This window comes from Microtus oregoni, unplaced genomic scaffold, assembly GCF_018167655.1.
Source record: "Microtus oregoni isolate MIOR12 unplaced genomic scaffold, Mior012 000001F_ref0000356, whole genome shotgun sequence".
NCBI lineage: Eukaryota > Metazoa > Chordata > Mammalia > Rodentia > Cricetidae > Microtus > Microtus oregoni.
Window position 1 is genome coordinate 13,943,392 of NW_024543060.1, and position 9,566 is coordinate 13,952,957.

Genomic DNA, 9,566 nt, shown 5'->3' on the forward strand with positions numbered 1-9,566 from the left:
GCCAACTAGGGGAAGAAAAGGTTTATTTGGCTTAGACTCCCACATCACGTCCATCATCAGGGGAGTCAGGACAGAAGCCTGAGGTGGGAACGGAAGCAGAGGCCACAGAGTTGGGCTGCTTATTGGCTCGCCTCCCATGGCTTGCTCATCCTGCTTTCTTATTCAGCCCAGGACCACCAGCTTAGGAGTGGCACCACCCAAGGTGGGCAGGACCCTTCCCCACCAAGGTCCCCACAGATGCGCCTACATGTCCTTCTGATAAAGGCAATTCCTCAACTGAGAGTCCTTCCCTCTTCCAGGTGACACTAGTTGGTGTCAAATGGAGGAAAAGTAACCAGTGCCATCCTCTTGGGGACGAAAGTCATGGCTCATGCCATTACCTGCCAAGGCTGGGTCTGTTGTGTCCTCTCTTCGGTTCTTCTGCTTGCTGCTCAGTGTGGCTTCCTTAAGGGCCATGGCCTCAGTGCCACCACACAGGCTGATGCTGGTACAGGCTGTGGTTTCAGCTGGCCAGGGGACCTCAGAGGGTTTGCCTACTTGACTCTTGGCTGAAACAAGGGGTATATTCTGGACTGTGCAAGTACCCAAAGGCCAGGCACATGACAAGACTCTGACACCCACTGTCTGTTGGCCTTTCCGGACCCCAAGGGCTGGGTTCCCTTTGTGGTACAGATCATTTCAGTGTGTCAAGTCATGTGAGATTATAAAAAGAAAGTATAGACCCTTTCCTCAGAAAAAATCCAGCCTTAATTTCTACACACAGGGCTATGTATAACATTTCAAAGGTATTAGAGAGCCTCTGAGGCCTCAGGGCTGGTCAGGTAGCGTCATCCACCAGACTATACACTAACTTTCTCGAGAACCAAAAAGAAAAATGAAGAAAGACAGACAGACAGACTTGAAAGGCATTCAGTTCCATGAGGATATTTCTGAAAATATTCCTTTTATCTACAGGTTTTTATTCTTCAGGACACTCTGATAGTGGAGCAGTGTACACAGGGAACAATAGGCGGTCAGGACTGTCTTCCTCACATCAGCGGGGTGGAGGTGAATCCAGATGGTACTTGAATGTGTCATGGTAACACAGGCCCTGATTTCTGTACTCAGAACTCCCTTTAAGCTTCTGGGGCCAAACTCCCCGACGGCTCTCCACCTAGCCTTTCTTAATTGCCTCTGCCTGCTCAGGTTAGCTCATTCATCTGTGCCCAGGCTCTTGCCAGGGTTCTTGCCATCTGGCTGATGACCCAACACCATATGTCCACAGCGGGATGTGAGTACCCACCCTTTGCTGGAGTCCAGACCTACCGATCATGAGCAGCCTGGCAGCCCAGTGTGTGGCTCACTTCCTGGTGACCCAGTGATCTGCCTGAGTCTGCAGAAAGCACATGGCTGAGGCCACTCCCACTTTGGCTGAGCCTGTGGTAAATGGTAAACAGGTGTTCGGGCACCATTTAGGTCACCTGGAACCTTGTGCTTGGCACGAGCTAACTGGTATCTTGCACAAAGGCACAGATGCTATCTGATTAAAGAGCCAATACCCATACCTTCTCTAGCAACTTCGTGGGCTAATTTACCCAGAGTCTCACCTAGCACCACCTCCATTTTCTCAGTGAGTGATTTCAGAAGAAAAAGAACACTATGAAGTGTGATGTCAAAAGCGCGCCGTTAGCGCAGTTAGCAGCCAACTCTGTTTTCATGTTTTATGTCATGGGGAACGCAATTGTGTAGATTACCTTGTGTGCTGATGGGTGACAGGGAGTTAAAGAGGAGGAGGAGGAGGAGGAGGAGGAGGAGGAGGAGAGACCAAAAGAAGGAAAGACTCCCAAACAGTGGAGTGCAGACTCATGGTGCAAAATCATCACATATTTCAGCGCCTCGCTCTTGCTTAAGCTACAGTGATTCACAGGCAATTTCAAATGGTCTGTGCCTTTTCCCATTTATACAAAAAAATTAGATCCAGATGGCTGAGTTAACGGATACATCTTTTTTCAGGCTAGGCCTTTTTGTAGCTCAGTGGTAGGGTGCACTAGCTCCTGGGTTCAACCCTGGGCACTCTAAAACCTGCAGGGGTGGGGAGTGGATTGGGGGGTTTGGCTTCCCAAAAGTGAGGACAAGTTGTTGTTTGCTTTCAAGCCCACTTCTTTGGGCTTGAAAAATAACTTGAACGCCAATGAGAAATGTTGAATGCTGAGCTAGTTGACTGTTGGCTTAAGCATTCATTAACCATGTGAATTAAGTAGGCAAACAAATACATATTTGGGATCCGTTAACCACCTTCTGCATAATCCCAGCAAGCTAAGAGAAAATCCCAGTTTCTCTTTTCCTTTTTTCTTTTTTAACATGTGTGAGTCATGTAACCTGGCGCAGTTACTGAGAATAACAGTGACAATCTGGCATTGATTTACAATGCTGGTTTGCCAATTGCAATTTAATCTCGTTCCCTTTGACTTTGCACTGGGCTTTTCTTCATATGTGTAAAGAAAAAGCTTGATTCCGCAGGAAAGATCAGGTAAGCTCAGAAAAATTGCACAGGCTACCACTATTTCTTTTTATTTATTTTTTTCTTTTCGGTGTTTTGAGACAGGGTTTCTCTATGTAGCCTTGGATAACCTGGAACTTGCTCTGTAGACCAGGCTGGCCTCAAACTCATAGCCATTCACCTGCCTCTGCCTCTCAAACGCTGGGTTTAAAGGCATGTGCCACCATCACCTGACGTCTATATTTATTTCTTAATATTAATTAATTAATATTTTAAAAAATATTTTTCTAATTTTTGAAAATAAAATGTAACATCATTTCCTCCCTTCCCTTTTTCCTCTCTCCAACCCCTTCCATGTATCACCACCTTTCTCTCTCTCAAATTCATGGCCCCTTTTAAAAATTGTATGTGAAGTGTGTATATATAATATAATATTACTTGTATGTATATGATTTCAAGGTCGACCACTTAGTATTGGATAACCTGTTGGGGGACTCTTCCCTGGGGAAGATTATTTTTTTCCACTCCTAGTGTTCCTCGGTTGTCGCAATTCTTGTCTAGGAGATTTCCGCCTTCCATGTGAATATATCATTAGTCTTACCTCTCTTCAGCTCTTGTTTAGGAAGCCATATTGTTTCAACGTTACGGGTGTAGCTTTCCTGACATTTCCAGAAGATCCCACAGAAGATCTTCTGGTACCCTCTGGCTCTGGCAATCTCTCTGCACCCTCTTCTGAAATGTTCCCTGACCCGCAGAGAGGGGAGTTGTGTTCTAAATGTATCACTTGGGGCCAGGCACCCACAGTCACTTGTTCCCTGCATTTTGATGGGTTATGGTTTTCTGTAATGGTCTCCATCTGCTGAGAGAGACGGTGCTTTGAAGAGGGGTGAGAGCTGCACTTATCTGTATAAGAATAGCTATTTGGAATGCAGTGAGGAATTACACTGCTTCCCTAAAGTAGTAGTTGTGAGGTCTCCTCTAAGATCTACCGCCTCACTAGCCCCGGGCATTTGGCTGGGTTTCCAGGCCCAGGCTTTGCCTCCCTCTCGGCGGGCAGGCCTTCCAGCCAGTTGAGAGCTGCTGGTTGCTGCCAAGATGCTGGCGCTCCTCGACAATATTGTGCCTTGCTGGTGGCTATTCCGACTAGAGTTCTTGGAGGTTAAGGTCACTGAAATACAACTGGGTCCTGGAGCCAGAGAGCCAGTTTTGGAATTAGGAAAATGCACCCTCTTTCTGCCCGGCAGCTGAGCTGCTATTTATTTTCTCTAGAATTCAATTTCCTCATGGTCCCATGAAAGGGAAGGAGTGGCTAGTTCGTGCCTAAGATCTTTTTCCTCCTCCGAATTCCCGAACTTTAGAAATCAGTCTGAGCAGCCGTTTGGATTTTTCTGCTCTACTTAAAGTATCTTTCCGATGCTTTGCATCCAGAGAAAGAGTTCTTTGCCTCATCAGAGCAGGACGAGAGGATGAATGGGTCAACACTGGCCATCCAATAAACTACTCCTCCAAGCCAGCCACAAAACATACGGTAATCTGTGTATTGCCTGAGATATGTACAGGCAGGAAAATTCAGCCATCAGAGACTCCCCTTAGCCCAGCTACTATTGGCTACTGCTCCTTATCCTAATAGCCTGTTTCTATAGTACCCATGAGCAAAGAATCACTATTTTTTTCCAGAAAGGAACCAAAATACCCCCCAGAAGGTATTGAGAAAGGATTCAATGTCCACATTGGAAAAGGAACCGAGATCCACCCATCAACAATCTCGAACACCACCTCCCTAACAGCTAGTCACAGAAAGGTCAGAATCCCCATGATGCTTGATACACCAGTGTCACAGACACCTAAGTTATGAATTAGGGACCGTGAGGATGGATATGACTCTGCTTCTGGTTTCTGGTACTCCAGATGCATTCAGCCAAAAGTTAGTTTTGAAGGGTAAAAGCATACAACTGTATAATAATATATAATAAATTGTATACAAATTTATTTCATCAAGGATTAGCAAGAGAATACTGGGTGTTGGGCCAGCTCAAAGAGGAGTCCCGAAGGCTGAGAGTGGATCCCAGACACTGCCTGTTGAATTATTTATACTGTTGGAGTTTGGTTCTGATTCTGACTGTGCTCTGGTTCTTCCCTCTTGAAGTGAGAAGGTATTTAATTTAATTTTGACTTTTACAATAGCCCACAGTTGAAAGACTTTGAACTTTCAAAAGAGATTTTGGATTCTTTAAAGAGACTGGATAGTTTAAAGATACTGGGGTTTTAATGTGTTTGAATTTGTAGGACTGTGGGACCTTTAAAGTTATTTATGTTTTATATTGTCATGTTCATATTAACATTCCATCTTGGGGATAAAGGAGAAAGGAAAGGTTCTAGCTGAAAAGCGATGTGTTTGTGTGTTAAGTTGACAAGGGATAGGTTTTGCTGGCTAATTTTATGTTAACTTGACCCAAGCTAAAGTCATCAGAGAGGAGGGTGTCTCAATTAAGAAAATACCTCCTTAAGATCCAGGTGTAGGTGAGCTTGTAAGGCGTTTTCACAGAGAATGATTGATGGAGGAGCGTCAGGTCCATAGTGGGTGGGGCCGTCCCTGGACTGGTGGGCCCGGGTTCTGTGAAAGCAATCTGAACAAGCCTCCAGGAGCCAAGCAGTAAGCTGCACCCCTCCATGGCCTCTGCATCAGCTCCAGGTTCACGCACTACTTGACTTCCTGCCCTGACTTCCTTCAATTATGAACAATGATATGGAAGTATAACCCAAATAAACCCTTTCATCCCCAGCTTGCTTTTTGGTCATAGTGTTTCATTGCAGCAATGGTAACCCTGAGACATCTTCCAAAACCATTTTCTCCAAAAAATGAGTTTTCATTTAAATTTCCTTCCAGTTACTTTTTATACAAATGCAAATTTTAATGAATTGATACTAAAATATGCAAAAATTATTTTTAATTTTTGCTTACGTGTGCATGTGCGTTTGTGTGTACGCATGTGTATGCCTAATATGTGCTGGTGCTATGGATGCCAGAAGGCACTGGATTCCCTGGAACTGGAGATACAGCTGTGAACTGCCTGGTGTGGGCACTGGGAACCAGCCTTGGTACCGACGAAGAGCAGTGCCTGCTCTTAACTGCCAAGCCTCCTTTACGGCTGTGTAAATGACTGCTAATAATCTCCCTTTAATTTGCAGGACAGGTGTTTCCCCACATCTTTTTTGTTGAATATTTTCATTTTAATTAGTACAAAGAATTAATGTTAAAAAGGCCAATAGTTATAGATAACTTATATACTATTCCCTTCTAAATGACTATGACAAATGCTTTCCATTTTTCCCAAAAGTGGCATAGTAAACAACATGCCTATGGCTCTCAGCTTTCTGTCCTTTGTTTCATTTGATTCTTCTGAAGCCTGGGTCCAGATTGTTGTTGTTTCACCCTTCACAGTGTGTGTCAGTTTCTTTCCTCTCCCTGTGCCCTCTTGACAGAAGCTGCTTGAGGGCGGAGAGGCTAAGGTCGGTCAACTCTTCCAGGCAGTGCAGTCCATCCATAGCAAGAAAAGCATGGGAGCTGGGGTGGCTTTATCCTTGGGGGTGGGAGCCTGTGGCTCAGATTCACATCTCAGTGTATCAGGAAGCAGAGAGCTGGGGCAGGGTTGAAAATGGGTGTCCCTTTCAAGGCCCACCCCAAGCACCCCACTTCTGCTAGCTGGTCTATAGTCTCAAAGGTTGCACAAGTTCACAAGACAGCTCCACTAGCTAGGAGCCAACTGTTAAACACACGAGAATGTAGGGGATATTTCAGACTCAAACAGCAACACGGTTGGAGAGAGTCTCCAAGAGATAACAAAGTGGTCTCTGTTGGAACTCAGAGCGTGGTGGCCTTAGGGCCATGACTGGTACCCAGGACTTCCAGAGAGGTTAGAACCCCGTGCTTTGCTTGTCTCAGGGATAACACATTGCTCAGTAGCTTCTACTACTGACGCAAGCATCCATGTTAACACGCAGGGCTCTATAACTTCATGGATACAGTCCAGCTATCTACATGGGGGAGCTGAAATAATCTGGAGACATCCTTTCTCCAGAGATCTTATCCATCGTTATCTGCAGCTGCTCTGCTGAAAGGCATTCCTCTCTGGCTCAGTGCCTTTTGGTGTTTAAAGGGTACGTCTTAAAAAAACCCCACACCACTGAGAATGAAAACTTTATCAACAAGATCTGGCTGCTCCATCTAAAGAAAGTTGCATCTCAGCCCTTGATGGAGGCACAGTTCCACAGAACTCTGTTGTTTTGGTTGCTGAGCGCCCCTCCCCCACTCTCACTGAATGGAGTTGGATCCCCATCGCTGGCTGGGTAAAGGCAGTTCTGTTTATAATGCGGCCACTGAGGGTGATCTTTCTAGTGTCAGGGATTGAGTCAATGGAGTCCCACAGGATTAGGACTCAGCGGGAAAGCCCTCACTCTTTCTCTTCAAAGGTCACTTTGGCAGCAGAGATGATTGTTTTGATTGGGCTAAGCTACCAAAAGGCCATGCACAAGGGGCTCCACCGCATACAGCCTGTGGTTTTATGTAGGGAGGTCTGGAATTTTTAGGAGAAAGGACCTATCTGGAGAACTGGGTCACTGATAGTGGGCCCTTGGAGTATCTTATACCTGGCCCCTTTGTACTGTTTTCTCTCTGCCTTTCCATCACCAACAGTTTTTTCCACCACATCCTCAGGATGCGTGCCCACTTAGTCCATCAGCTATCCAATAAGTGCTGATGGACTTCTCACACTGTGGATCAATGATGAATCTTCTGCCTCCAGAAACTCCTAGAGTGTGAAGAGCACCAGAGAAGCAGGCAGACACAAATCCTGACAAGGACCAACAGCTGCAAACAGAACAGACACGACTATTGGTAGACTGAGTGGCAAGGTTGTCCTAGGAACAGAAGGAGGCTTAGGTGTGTCTGGAATCCTTAAAGGTGGGGAAAACATTACTTCACCAAGAGGAAAATTAACCATTTTGTTCTCTAGTGAGCTCTTCAATACTCCTTGTTACGTATCTATAAAATGTGCTTCCTTGTCAGGCGGTAGTGGTGCACGCCTTTTTAATCCTAGCACTCAGGAGGCAGAAGCAGGCGGACCTCTGTGAGTTCAAGGCCAGCCTGGTCTATAAGAGCTAGTTCCAAGAGAAGCTAAATAAGAAGGTGAATCCAAAGACATACATATAGGCATCCTCCTGAATATTAACCTTCATCAGGTGATGAAAGGAGACAGAGACAGAGACCCACATTGGAGCACCAGACAGAAATCTCAAGGTCCAAATCAGGAGCAGAAGGAGAGGGAGCACGAGCAAGGAACTCAGGACTGCGAGGGGTGCACCCACACACTGAGACAATGGGGATGTTCTATCGGGAACTCACCAAGGCCAGCTGGCCTAGGTCTGAAAAAGCCTGGGATAAATCCGGACTAGCTGAACATAGCGGACAATGAGGAATACTGAGAACTCAAGAACAATTGCAGTGGGTTTTTGATCCTACTGCACGTACTGGCTTTGGGGGAGCCTAGGCAGTTTGGATGCTCATCTTATGAGACCTGGATGGAGGTGGGTGGTCCTTGGACTTCCCACAGGTCAAGGAACCCTGATTGCTCTTTGAGCTGATGAGGGAGAGGGACTTGATGGGGGAGGGGGAGGGAAATGGAAGGCGGTGGCGGGGAGGAGGCAGAAATCCTTAATAAATAAATTTAAAAAAAAAAAAGAGCTAGTTCCAAGACAGACTCCAAAGCTACAGAGAAACCCTGTAGAAAAACCTACAGAGAAAACAAAACAAAAAACAACACAAACAAATAACAAAATGTGCTTCCTTCCAGGTTGCTGGGTATGAGACCAACAACAAGAATAAGCCACAGTGAAACATTTTTCATTGGCCATTCTAGGGAAAGTCCAGGACTGAAAACCAGATGAATGAAAGGAGGTCCCATTGTCCCTACGTCACGCTCCATGATGTAACCGAAAATTTAGGGATTATTTTTCTCCTTCTCTCTCATGTCCCATCAGAACACTGCCTCGGCCTCTGAGGCATATGTGGTTAGCTGATTAAAGAGGTTATAAAATATGTGTTTGACTTTGTCTTTCTGTTTTGGTCAGACTGATCAGCAACAAGACAAGATCTGTGCACTGGAAAGCGGTGTGGGGTCTGTTGTGCTGGGGTACCTTCTAGAAGCTGAAATGCTAAAATCTACACACTTAAAAACAAGCAGTGTCTACGGGATGCCAAAAGAAAAAAAAAATCCCAGAGGGTTCAGACTGATTACATGACAAAGCCATATTTGGCCAACAAATCAAAGTTTTGTTCTACATGAATGCCAAACATCTGGATATTCGGAGGCGGCAGTTTGGCATCCTGTGGGCCACATAGAAGCATTTTATACCACTGTGGCCAGAGGTTGCCTGTGTCTGATCTCACCGCTTCAAAGACCCAGTCCCCAGAACATTGTTGATCAAATGTGGTTTGCTCGGAGGTCAAGTAGCAATGTTAATGGGAATTGAATTGCTCCTTGGGATTGCAGCCTGAAGAGTAGGCGTGAGACAGATTTATGGGGGAGACCAAATCTCTACAGTGGAGCACTGGAGGAAAGAAAGGAAGCAGTGTGGAAGCCAGGGTCAGAACGATGTCTCCTCATGGCCCATACATGCTACTTTGGGGAAGAGGCTGCATCAACAGCCTTCTTTGACTGTGGTTTGCATTATTCACTGAGCACGGAGGCATGGGAAGAGCACAGAAGCCATGGTTAAAAGATCTGGTTGGGGATGACAATGCCCCTCAGCAGGTGAAGGGCTCACCTAGCCTGCCCCAAAGCACGAGTTCACCTCCAGCCTTTCAAAAATGGGCATGGTGCCGCAGGCCTGTAATCCTAGCCTTGAGGAGGAGGAGGGAGGCAGGAGGATTGGAAATTCAAGCTACACAGTGTGTTTGAAGCCAGCCCAGGATACACGATAAGCATTGCATTGTTGAATAATACCACTAGTAATAACATTACTATTATCAGACAGTATTATAATTATAGCCTATATTGCTGTACATGACATCATGTAATAATATTAATGA